Consider the following 12,179-nt stretch of genomic DNA (forward strand, 5'->3'; position numbering starts at 1 on the left):
GCTGCAGTGAGGATTGCTGAGGCTACACATGAGAACATCACCCCTGATTTCCTAGTGGAGTGGGCTAAGTGGGTTCTAGAGGAGCTTGAGAAGATTGGAGGTCCAGACTTGCCATGAGTTAGAAATCCAGAGATGCTGAGCAGTATTGTGATGGTTGTATAGTATGTACAGTAGTGTGTAGTGTGTATCAGTAGACTTTTGAGTTGTATTTATAGACTAGCTATGCTGACTAGTGAGTAGGTTGTTGTACCCTTTTGCTTTTACTTCCGAAGCGTCTTTACGCTTGTACTACCTAAAACTTTTGGATCTATATATATCAACACCTTTCCTTTTCAGTATTGTCATTCATTTTATTGCACCTGTTTTACTTTACCTTATTTATTGCACCGGTTATACCCCTGTGATACCATGTACCCTGTTTTTCATAACTGTTTATATTCTGTAAAGAAGCATGCAATTTACTTAGTTATAACTGTTTTCAAAAAGGAGATATTTCTGTTTTATAAAACTTTTCTTTTCTACAAAGAATTTGATTTAAAAGCTAAATAAGTTGTTTGATTCTTTACAGAAAAATGCCTCCTAGAAGAAATACCCACACCAACACCCAGAATGAAGAAACCAACAACAATAACAACCAAGATGATACAAATCCAAATGTGAACCCAAGACCCATGGACCCAGCAATAGCCCAGATTCTCCAAATTTTGGCCCAACAAACAGTTCACCTGGCACAACAACAACAAAGACAGACCAATCCCCAGGTAACTTTAAAAACTTTTCAAGCAATAAACCCACCAGAATTCAAGGGATGCCTAGAGCCGATTGAAGCAAATGTTTGATTAAAGGAAATAGAGAAGGCATTTGCCTTAGTGAAAGTAAAGGAAGAACGGAAGGTTGAGTTTGCAAGTTACTATCTAAAGAATGAGGCCACCTATTGGTGGGAGATGGTGAAGACATTGGAAGGTACAGATGTTATTACTTGGGAGAGGTTTAAGGAATTATTTTTAGAAAAGTATTTTCCTCAGTTTGTCCAAGATCAGATGGAGCTGAAGTTTTTAGAATTAAAGCAAGGGAATATGTCGGTGGCAGATTATAAGAGTAAGTTTGAGGAATTATGAAGGTATGTGCCGTCGTATGTGGATACTGACAGGAAGAAAGCTAAAAGATTCCAGCAGGGTTTGAAACCATGGATCAGAGGGAAGGTAGCCATTTTTGAATTGGATACCTATGCAGGAGTGGTACAGAAGGCTATGATCGCAGAGACAGAGAGTGAGATGTCCCAGAAGGAAAAGGAAAGCAAGAAAAGGAAATTTGAAGGGAATGAAGGTCAGTCACAACGAGGGAAGTTTCCAAATTTTAAGAAGGGCAAGTTTCTGCCAGGGAGGAATTTTAATTTCAGGAGACAAAATGCAAGCGAAGGAAGCCAGGGCAACCGTCCAGTTAATGCGAATCAGCCAAATCAGTTGAGATTAAATTTTCCAGATTGTCAAGTATGTGGAAAGAAGCATGGCGGAGTTTGTAAAAAGTTGAATGTAGTTTGTTTCAAGTGCAATCAGAGAGGGCACTGTTCAAGGGAGTGCCGAAATCAGCTAGCAAGAGAGCCAACAAATAAGGATCAGCCTATCCGGAATCCAGCAGTGAAGGTTCCAGCCATTGGATTTACGTGCTTTAAATATGGGAAACCAGGACACATAGCCAAGGATTGCAAGACACCAGCCCCAGTCAGTAATGTATTGAGGATTATGGGATCTACCCCAATAGTGAATGAGACTCCAAGGGATAGAGTATTTGACATGTCTGTGAAGGATGCTATCAAGGATACGGATGTCGTGGAAGGTACGCTTAACGTGAATTCTTTATGTGCCAAAGTGTTAATAGACTCGGGAGCAACTCGATCGTTTATTTCCCAAGATTTTGTTAGTAAGTTAAATTGTCTAGTTGAGTATTTAAATGAAAAATGTCTGTGGAATTGGTAAATCAAGAACGAATATCTGTTAATCAAGTTTGTGGGAATTGTGAGATTGAGATTTCAGGTAGTAAGTTTTGTGTAGATTTGATACCATTTAAGTTAGGGGAATTTGACATTATATTAGGGATGGATTGGTTATCTAAGCATGATGCTCAGATAGATTATCGAAATAAGAAGGTAATGGTGAAAACACCAGACGAAAGAATAGTAACGTTCAAGGGTCAAAAACAAGTAAAGAAGTTCTTAACGATGATTCAAGCCAAGAAGTTATTACGACAAGGATGCGAGCATTTTGTAGCATATGTGATTGACAGAAGCCAGGAGCCAGCAAAACTTGAAGATATTCCAGTAGTGAATGAATTTCCAGACGTGTTTCCCGACGAGTTACCAGGACTTCCTCCAGATAGAGAAATTGAGTTTGCAATCGACTTAGCACCTGGAACAGAACCAGTATCCAAGGCCCCATATAGGATGGCGCCTGTTGAGATGAAAGAGCTAGCGAAGCAATTGCAAGAGATGTTAGAGAAAGGAGTAATCAGACCCAGTGTATCCCCGTGGGGAGCCCCGGTATTATTTATTAAGAAGAAAGATGGAAGCATGAGACTGTGTATCGACTATAGGGAGCTCAACAAGCTTACAATCAAGAACAAGTATCCGTTACCCAGAATTGACGATTTGTTTGATCAATTGAAGGGAGTCAAGTTTTTCTCCAAAATTGATTTAAGATCGCGATATCATCAACTGAAGATCAAGCCAGAAGATATACCAAAGACAGCTTTCAGAACAAGGTATGGACATTATGAATTTTTAGTAATGTCTTTTGGATTGACCAATGCCCCGACAGCATTTATAGACCTGATGAACAGAATTTTTAAGGAGTATTTGGACAAGTTCGTTATTGTGTTTATAGACGATATTTTAATTTATTCAAAAACGGAAGAGGATCATGCGGAACATTTGAGAACAACTTTGGAAATTTTTAGGAAAAAAAAGTTATATGCTAAATTCTCGAAGTGTGAGTTTTAACCACAGGAAGTTCAGTTCTTAGGACACATAGTCAGTAATGAAGGGATCAAAGTGGACCCAGCAAAGATCGAGGCAATTACAAATTGGGAAAGACCGAGAACACCCACTGAGGTAAGAAGTTTCTTGGGATTAGTCGGATATTATTGTCGATTCGTTCAAAATTTTTCAAGGATTGCAACATCATTGACAAAGCTTACACGGAAGAATCAAAAGTTTACATGGAACGACAAGTGCGAAGAAAGTTTTCAGAAATTGAAGCAACGATTAATCACAGCACCTGTTTTGTCACTTCTAGACGATCAAGGGAATTTCGTAATTTATAGCGATGCTTCACACAAAGGACTAGGATGTGTTTTAATACAGCACGATAAGGTGATTGCGTATGCGTCAAGGCAATTGAAACCACACGAACAGAAATATCCTACTCATCATTTAAAGCTAGCTGCCATAGTTTTTGCTTTGAAAATTTGGGGACATTATCTGTATGGAGAAAAGTGCGAGATTTTCACGGATCAGAAAAGCTTAAAGTACATATTCACACAGAAGGAACTAAATATGAGGCAAAGGAGATGGTTAGAATTGATCAAGGATTACGACTGCTCGATTAATTATCATCCCGGTAAAGCGAACGTTGTAGCAGACGCGTTAAGTCGGAAGGAAAAGTTAAATGTGTTATCAGTACCTGAAGAGATATATAAGGAATTTCAGAAACTGGAATTGGAGATTAACGTTTGCAGGTCTAATGAAGCAAAACTGTACAGTGTGACTTTTCATCCGGAGTTGCTAGAGAAAATAAAGAAGTGTCAGGAAGATTTAATGGATCAAGAAATGAATCATTTGGTAGGTGAGGAATTGTGCACGGAGAAGGATGATCAAGGTATTCTTAGGTTTTCTTCAAGAATTTAGATTCCACCCGACGGAGCTGAAGAATGAAATTTTACAGGAAGCTCATAATTCAAGGTATTCAATCCATCCAGGGAGTACCAAAATGTACAGAGATTTAAAGGAAAATTATTGGTGGCCAGATATGAAGAGAGAAATTGCGGAATGGGTTAGCAGATGTTATACATGTCAGAGAGTTAAAGCCGAACATCAAAGACCAAGTGGATTGCTACAACCATTGGAGATTCCAGAGTGGAAGTGGGAACATATTACCATGGATTTCATAGTTGGATTACCAAGGACAAGGCCTAATCATGATGCCATTTGGGTTATAGTGGATAGACTTACCAAGTCAGCTCATTTTCTACCTATAAATGAAAGATTTTCGCTCGACAAGTTGGTCCATATGTACCTAAAGAAAATTGTAGTTCGTCATGGAGTTCCTGTGTCTATCGTATCTGATCGAGACCCAAGGTTTAATTCAAGATTTTGGAAAAGTTTTCAAGAATGTTTGGGAACGAAATTGAATATGAGTACGGCTTATCACCCCCAGATGGACGGCCAAAGTGTAAGAACGATCCAGACAATCGAGGACATGTTGCGTGTTTGTGCTATTGATTTTAAAGGAAGTTGGGACGAGCATTTACCTCTGGTAGAGTTTGCTTATAACAACAGTTATCATGCCAGTATTGGGATTCCACCCTATGAAGCCCTTTATGGACGCAAATGCAGATCTCCAGTGCATTGGGACGAAGTAGGAGAATGCAAAATACTTGGACCTGAATTGGTACAGCAGACAAAGGAAGTTGTTGAAGTAATCCAGAAAAGATTGATAGCAGCACAAGACCGTCAAAGGAAATATGCAGGCCAGTCAAGGAAAGACATGGAATTTGAAGAAGGAAACTTGGTATTACAGAAAGTATCACCGTGGAAAGGACTAACGAGGTTTGGAAAGAAAGGAAAGCTGAGTCCAAGATATGTCGGACCTTTTGAGATTCTTTGTTCGCGTTGGTAAAGTAGCTTACGAGTTGGCGTTACCTCCGCACATGGAGCACATTCACAATGTTTTTCACGTATCAATGCTTAAGAAATATAATCCAGACTCCAGGCATGTAATAGAATATGAGCCAATAGAGCTTCAGGCATATTTGTCATATGTAGAGAGTCCGATAGAGATCTTAGAGAAAAGAGAGAAGGTATTGAGAAATAAAGTGGTAAAGCTAGTAAGAGTATTATAGAGAAACCCAAAGGTTGAAGAGTCAACCTGGGAGTTAGAAAGTGATATGAGAGAAAAGTACCCTCATTTATTTTCTTAAGAGATTCTGAGGACATAATCCTTTTAAGGGGGGAAGGTTGTAATATCCGGGATATATCGTGTAATTATTTTTGTTAATAAATAATTAATATATGTGTTTAGTATCCATTCTGTGAATTAATTGTTAAGTGTTAAATGTGTTTGGATGTTTAAAAATATTATTAATTGAGTATTTTAATTTTTATATGTCCAAAATAAAATATAGATAATTTTCCTATCTTCCTAATTATTTTTATGTTGATTTATGGATTTATAAGGATCATATGAAATTTATAAAATCTTTTTCCGAGTATTTAAAATCTATTTTATAAAAACGGGAAATAACCGACGTCATCCGTTGTTACGTTTTTGGAACCCGAAACTCTTCCGAGAACTCCTTCCTAACCTAATTGTAATATTCCAGGCATATTCCATGTTTCGACTTTTTCGATCCGGCGTACGGTTTGTCCTGCGTGGGTCCCGGCACAAGATTTTCGATACAATATTCGTTTCGGTAAATCAATAAAACTCGTATTTTCGATAAACGGGAGCTTTTTATTAAACTATCCCAATTATCACCTCGTAGTACGTGTAACCAGGCGCTGAGACCAAGACCATAGTATAAATTGTACTGATTTGGATAACTGTCCCGAAAACCGATACCGGTTGGATCAGTTTTTATAAATAAATGTACCGTTTTATATCCGAAATGATCCAACGGGATACTAATTTTCCGTAATTATAAATAGTCTTTTTCCCGTATTTTATTTCGTATCAAAATCATTTGCAGACAGATAATTATATAATTTTCAGAGAAAATCCTTATATTCATAAACCCTTCTGAAAATCAAACCCCAAATTGAAGGTGTTATTGATCTCCGTTTGGAACGCTCGAGTAACCAAAACAGAGGTTTTAAGGTGTTCTTTCAGTTTCTTCAAGTTTTAGAACTGCAGAAATCAAAGTTATTTTTCTATATTTTTATTTATTTTCGAATTATTTTTATTAAAAATATGAATTTTTGTTCGGATGATTGTTTGTATGATTTGATGATTGCATGTTGTAGAGCTTGTTTTCCTGATGATTTTCATATGTTATACGTCTGATTTGGAGTTCAATAACATGCTCAAAAGTGGGTTTAATTTTCGAAATTTAAAACTAGGGTTTATAACCCGTATAAATGTTTTCAATTGAAATTTGGGGCTTTTTGATTTAGGGGTTATTAGATGTTGATTTATAGTGGATTATGTTCCTTATGAAATTTGCAATCGATTGGTATATAGCTCGTTAACAGAGGATGCTTGAATCGTAGGGAGTTGTCTTTTTAAATTTTCGATGTTTCGCCGGAAACCGGCGATGTTCTTGGCCAATTTCCGGCCAAGTTTGGGGTTATTGATGTGTTTTGATTGCACGAATAGATTCCTGATGTTGTTTAGTGTAAATCTGGAGCAGATGGTGAGGTGAGGGTGCCGGAATCGAATTCTCCGGCCACCACTGTATTTTCCGGCGACCGGGGGGGTGTAAATTGCAGTTTGGTACCTGGACTTTTGGGGACGATGAAGTTTGGTCCCTGAAGTTTCCAGAGTTTGCAAATTTAGGATTCCTGTTTTAAAAATATTCAAAAATCATATTTCCTATTTATTTTTATTATAAAAAATCGATTTTAATTTTTGAAAATTCTAAAATTATTATTTTAATTCCAAAAATTATTTTTAATTCAAAAATAAATCTGAATTAATTAGTTAATTAATTTAAGTTAATTTTTAATAGATTAATTAGTCAATTAATTAATATTAATTGATTCAATTAATTATTAATTGACTTTAATTAATTATTTAATTAGATTTAATTACTTAAAAATGATTTAAAAATTCTGAAAAATAGTTTCGAGCTTTAAAATACTATTTTGAATTATTTTCAAAGCTCGATAATTATTATAAAATTATTTCGAAGCCAGAATTGGCTAGCCGAACCCTGTTTATTATTCCAATATTGATCCAACGATCCATTTTAATTCCGAAAAATATTTTAAAAATCATTTTAAGTACCCGAAAGCCTGTTTATGACCTGAGACTTCTTTATAAATAATATACTACTGATTATGTGGCGTGCTATGTGTTATATGTGACTTGTTGGTTAACTGTCGGTCTGTGTATTCGATATTTACTTGTTTATTGCATAACTTTCAATCCGTTAATCGGATTTGGATGAAACGAAGGGTAGATAGAAGCATGTATCGAATAGAATCGTATAAGTTAAATATTGATAGATGCTTATGATATGTGAGCAGAAGAGGCAAGGCGTTGGAAAGGGAACCAGATAGTCAAGGAGTAAAACAGTGGTGATTGAGAGCAAGTGCAGTGTAGTAAGCTAGTACCAGGCAAGTGTTCTGAACTTTCTCGAGATATTGTCGTGATTGATATTCCTGTTTTATATTGAAAGTGCTTTGAAGCACTGAACCCTAAACCTTGATTCCAAGTTATTGATCTTGAGCCATAAACCTGATTCTTTTTAGACCATCAATTGTTGTATACCCAAATATGAACCTCAAATATACGATACTACTCCACAAATATATACAAACTACATATCAAACACTGAACCAGATTGCTTACACATTCAAACCATTGTATTTTATGCTTTGAAAGACCAAATCCTTAAAACCCTGAAACATTGATTCATTGTTATCCAATTCTTTCATTACCTAGCATCCAAACTTTGAAAATTCTCTTTTGATCCTTATGCAGATTAAAACCATTTCATTATAGAACGTCAAATGTTGTTAATGATTCTGGTTATTGTTTATTATTGCTTATTCTGTTATTATGTTAGAATTGGATTATTTTTATAAAATTATGGACCAGATTCGTGGTCAGGCCATATAATGGTCAAGTTAGGCCAATGTGTGCCTTGGATCCCGTAGTTAGAGCAGTGCTGTGTGCTTTGCTCGGGGTTAGTGCGTGACTGATCAGTAGCCTAACCTTGGTTTTTAACATGAAAATATAATATCCAATTCTAAATCATAATCCATTGTTCACTTGATATCATAATCATATTTACCTGATGATCATTATTCTCAGTTTTGTCATTGTGACTTGCTGAGCTAGTTAGCTCATTTGTGCGATATTGTTTATGTTCTTTTCCAGTTAAGAAGGAGCCGGTTGGTACCGAGGATCCCCAGTCCAGCGCGAGAGCTAGGGGTTCAGGTTGATCGAGCTAAGCTAGTAGGCTTCTTTTGGGATAATTTGAGTTTGTAAAAGTTTGTAATAATGTTTAATACTCAGTTATGAGTTTGGAATAGTTGGGATTTGAACGTTTGTAATATAAGTAGGTGTGTTTGGCTTGTGTGCATACTTTAACCTGTTGCGGTCCGTGGTAGTTGGTAAGTAGGGTCACTGTATATTATTATTATCTTTATTATTGTTATAAGCAGGTTGCAAATAAGGTGTGTGTGTGGACCCCTAACTTCTGACCCGGGTTTGGAGGGCGTCATAAAAAGTAATACTTGGGCCAACTCTTTCCTTGAACTTTGTGAGCAGGGTAGAATCTCCAGTCATGTGTCTTGAACAACCACTATCCAAGTACCACAGATTCTTTCTGTTTCCCTGCACAGATTAAAATCAAATCAAGTTGATTTTGGTACCCAAGTTTCCTTGAGTCCTTCCTTGTTAGCTTTCTTCTTTTGTTTCTTAGGTTTGATCTCATTTGACTTGGGGATATCAAATTCATCCTTAGTCATCTGAGTTGGACCTTTGAAACCATTCATTAAATCATAATTATCATGCACATTTTGATTAACAGGAAATGGCATGCTATTTGCAAGCATGTTATTCCAGTAGGGCATGCTAAATGGCATTTGAGGCATATTAAATGCAGGATAATAAGGATTAGGTGCAAATGGCATATTAGAAAATTGTGCATTCATATTCTGTGTAGACATAGCATTCATAGGCATAGAAGGCATAGTACTCATGTTGGGACAAGGAGGTGGTACAGTCATTGAGGTAGGAATGGCAATTTTGCAATTAACAGACAGATGATTAACATTACCACACTTAACACAGATTTTTCTTGGAGCATACTTATCAGGTGTGTAGTTGTTATGTTTGTTAATCCTTACTTTTCCATTTCTATTGTTTTTCTTTTTAGCCTCTGTTTTAACCTTAATCTTTTCTAGTCTATCATTTAATTGCTTTATGGACAGATGACCGACATTCACTTTCTTCTCCTTCTTTACTTGACTAGATTCTCCTGAAATAAAGTTTTTGGAAACTGATCCATATTTTTCATTTAACTTGGCAAGTAAAGCCAAACTTGCCAAGTTAAATGAAAAATATGGATCAGTTTCCAAAAACTTTATTTCAGGAGAAACAAGTCAAGTGAAGAAGGAAAAGAAAGTGAATGTTGGTCATCTATCCATCAAGCAATTGAATGATAGACTAGAAAAGTTTGAGGTCAAAATAGAGGCTAAAAAGAAAAACAATAGAAATGGGAAAGTAGGGATTAACAAACATAATAACTACACACCTGATAAGTATGCTCCAAGAAAAATATGTGTTAAGTGTGGTAGTGCTAATCATCTGTCTGTTAATTACAAACTTGCCATGCCTATTCCCATATCTGTACCACCTTCTTTTCCCAATATGAGTGCTATGCCTTCTATGCCTATGAATGCTATGTTTGCACATAATATGAATGTGCTAATATGCCATTTGCACCTAATCCTTATTATACTACATTTAGTATGCCTCAAATGCCATTTAGCATGTCTTACTGAAATAACATGGTTGCAAATAGCATGCCATTTCCTGTTAATCAAAATGTTCATGATAATTCTATTTTAATGACTGGTTTCAAAGGTCCAACTCAGATGACTAAGGATGAATCTGATATCCCCAAGTCAAATGAGATAAAACCTAAGAAATAAAAAAAGAAAGCTAACAAGGAAGGACCCAAGGAAACTTGGGTACCAAAATTAACTTGATTTGGTTTTGATGTGTGCAGGGAAATAGAAAGAATCTGTGGTACTTGGATAGTGGTTGTTCAAGACACATGACTGGAGATTCTCCCCTGCTCATAGAGTTCAAGGAGAGAGCTGACCCAAGTATTACTTTTGGAGATGACAGCAAGGGTTATACTATAGGATATGGCTTGATTTCTAAAGACAATGTCATCATTGAGGAGGTTGCCCTAGTGGACGGTCTCAAGCATAATTTGCTGAGTATCAGCCAGCTTTATGACAAGGGCAATTCAGTAACCTTTGAAAGGAATATGTCCTAAGTCCAATCATGTATTATGATTTAGGAATAACTTCCTGTGTAATCTGTTTTGATTTTATTGATATTAATAAAAGACTAGTTTTGTTTTTATTACGGGCTTTATCTATTTAAGTGTTTAAATAAGATATACCATAGTTTAGAGTAAAGCTTTTTATGGATTATGATGAGATCATAATAGTGAGACCTAAAAGATGATAACTCTAAACTTAAATAGTTCCTGATCATAGGATTACTAACTGGTAATTAATAATCCGCAAAGATCGGTACATACTATGCTTGCTTCATTATGAAAGATGTCTGTTCTCATAGACATTTGTGTGGTGACACTATAGCTAGTATGTAGGTGCTTATTATAGAATAAGTTCACTGAACATGACTCGCACAGCTGAACAACTGATGAAGTTCACTCACGTGTCAGCAGTTTTTCACATAGTGATAGTTGTACAAGTATCCTTAGACTTGAGGTCATCATAGTCATCTTGTGTACACTGAACTATGCTTTGGTTTAGTTCTTAGTCTCCAGGGACAATTATTAGGGCTCTACCTGGGTATAGGAATTTGTACACGAAGATAGTGTATGATCAATAAAGGATCTACCCCTTCCGGTGAAGGAAGCGAATGTTCAAGGCTGATCCACTTATGCTAGTTCAGGAATCTCTGGGCAGAGTGAATGAAATTAGAAAGGAGTTTCTAATTTGCATAGAACTAAGCATAGTAAATGGTAAGCAAGTGATTGAATTAGATAGGCTTGACACGAGATCCATGCCTTGTATTTAATCGGGACATTGTAGGGTAGAAGGAGTTTATTGTACGGTAACTATTCACTGAATAGGTTCTAGGTATTCTAAGCAGTGAATTCATATTATCCGGATAGTCACGATATGCTGAGAAGTATCCCTCACGATGTAGAATAAATTTCATTAATTAATTAATCATATTTAATAAATTAGAGAATTTATATAAATAATGATAAAATAGTTTTATTATTATTTATTTCTACTACCGGCTTAATATTGAACCTACAGGGTCACACCATAAAAGGAGAATGATTTAATGGTGGAGGAATTAATTAATAATAGCTAATAATTATTTATTTGTGAAATAAATAATTAATTGGAAAATTTAATAATTGATTAAATGAGATTTAATTGATTATAAATAATTAAGAAAAGTTCTTAATATTATTAATTAAAAATTTAATTTTTGGAAATTAAATTAAGAGAGAGAATTATTTCTAAAGTGTTTAGAAAAAGGATTAATAATTAAAAGGTGTTTTAATTATTAATGTGAATAATAAAGGGTTAATAATAATAATATTTTATGGGAAAATTTTAGCTGAAAATTTTGCCTATAAATATACTATTATAAACCTTATTTTTATTTTGAACCCCAATTTTTAGAAAAACCTAATTCTCTCCACCTCCTCCTCCTCCTTAACGTCGTTTTCTTGGTGGATACTGGTGGAGTGCTTCACGTTTGAGGAGCAGCTGCTAAGGATCTCCGATCGTTGCTTTTGGTTCGCATATTAAAGGTTAGTAATCAATCCATATATTTTTACCACGATTTATATGCTTTTATTTGGATTTTGTATGTGTAAAAGTGTTTTACCATGTCTCCGCTGCGATTAAATTCCAACAACCTTCAATTCAAAAGCCTGTGTTGTGACAAACAAGACGAGCAACAAAGTGGTTCTCACTGGAGTGAGAAAAGGAAATGTGTACCTAGCTGACT

Source organism: Apium graveolens, chromosome 8, assembly GCF_009905375.1.
Source record: "Apium graveolens cultivar Ventura chromosome 8, ASM990537v1, whole genome shotgun sequence".
Lineage (NCBI taxonomy): Eukaryota > Viridiplantae > Streptophyta > Magnoliopsida > Apiales > Apiaceae > Apium > Apium graveolens.